Below are 1,774 nucleotides of genomic sequence, written 5' to 3' on the forward strand. Positions count from 1 at the left end.
AGGTGTCTGTGTGTGTGTGTGTGTGTGTGTGTGTGTGTGTGTGTGTGAATGTGGGGAAGTTTTGCTTTAAAATAGGTGAAGAGAAGAGAGGCAGTGGGAGCAGGGGAGCAGGCTGGAGGGCTGCTGCCCTTTTCTCCCTCCCCACTCCATCCCACGGCAGGGCTCCCAGCTCTCATCCCCTGCACATACTTTTTAATACATTGTTTTTGCTCTTGAAATATCTATACTAATAAAAGGGTGATATGCTAATTAGACCGGACATCTTCTGGACATCCTTCTGGACAAAGCCACTGTGGCAGGAGCTGAGGCAGAGGCTGTTAGAGGCAATCAGGCCAGCAGAGGAGAGCAGTTAGGGTCGATCAGGCAGGCAGGGGAGAGGGGTTTAGGGTTCAGGAAGGCAGGCAGAGTGGTTAGGGATGATCAAGCCAGCAGGCAGGTGAGCAGTTAGGAGCCAGTACTCATCCAGTGTCAGTGATTTTGTTGAGTTTCACATGTGAACCAGAGGGTTGTTTTTTTTTCCTTTTTGCTCCCCACCTCCCTGTGTTGCTGGGTGTCATGTGACATTTTTTGTCCCCTTTTCCTTGTCTCTCTCATCACCTCTCTTTTCAACTCTGATCTCCTTCTGAGTCTGACAGCCCATGGCTCCCAGAGGCAGGAGCTTGCTGGAGGTGGGGGTGGTGGTGGGGTGGTGGAGCTATTTCAATGGACCCTTGGAATCTGACGTGGAGGCCTCACCCACCTCTGTAGCCCCCTGTAGCCCCCACAGGCCTGTGGGAAGGGGGTCCCTTTAGCACCTGTTTGTGGAGTTGGAGGTGGAGGTGCCCGGTCTGGCTGTGCCCCTGGCCATCCCCTCTCTGGCCAAGTGTGAGTGTGTGTGTGTGTGGGGGGGGGGGCAGGCAAAGGTTTGAGGGGGAGTTGACACCCCAGCTACATCACAAGCACCTTAGTCGCACCTCCCCTGCCCCTCATCCTAGCCTTGACACTCTACTTTAGCGTCACCCCAAAGCACAATATCCCAGTCACTTGGTGGGCTCCAGGAGCCACAGAGGGGTGGGCTGGAGTTCCAGGCAGCCCCCAAAGGAAGTAGGAGTCTCCAGCTACTCCCCCTCCCAGGCCTCAGCTGGGGGCCAGCTCCTGGGACTGGTGTCCTCTCCCTCCCCAGCCTTTTCTCTGGGCAGATCCCTGCCTGGCCCCCTCCCTGCCTTGTCCTCAGGCAGGGCCTGCCCCTGTCCTTCCTCCAGACCCTGCAGCTCTGGGGTGGGTGGCAGAACCCCTTGTTTCAGGGACCCCAGGAGGTGCCCCTGGCTCCAGGGGACTGTGTGTTGGTGGTGGGGGAGGGGGTTGCTAAACCGGCATTTGGATATCCCCCGAAAGGTCCCAGATTGGAGATGGTGCAGGTCAGACTGAGGGACTTCCCCTGCCCACACACACACCGTGCATGAATTTTGTGCACCAGGCCTCTAGTTGAACTATAAGATTCCTTCTATTTTCAAACCAATGGGACTGTGTCTGATGTGTCCTTTGGTCCCTGGGGGCCGGGGAAGGGAGGGTGGGGTGAGGGGTGCGGGAGTAGCTGGATGTGTGGGTGCATGAAGAGTGTGGGTGCATGTTTCCAAGGTGGGGCCCAGGCCCAGCCATCGCCTGGGCTGCATGTAAAGGGTCCCCCTGGTCTTGGCCTGTTGGCAGAGCCCAGCTCCTGGGCACAGGGCAGGACCCCCTGCCTTTATGAGCAGCTGTTTGCTGGGTTTTCTCTCCAACCCTCCCTCTCTGTAGC

This window comes from Myotis brandtii, unplaced genomic scaffold, assembly GCF_000412655.1.
Source record: "Myotis brandtii unplaced genomic scaffold, ASM41265v1 scaffold720, whole genome shotgun sequence".
Lineage (NCBI taxonomy): Eukaryota > Metazoa > Chordata > Mammalia > Chiroptera > Vespertilionidae > Myotis > Myotis brandtii.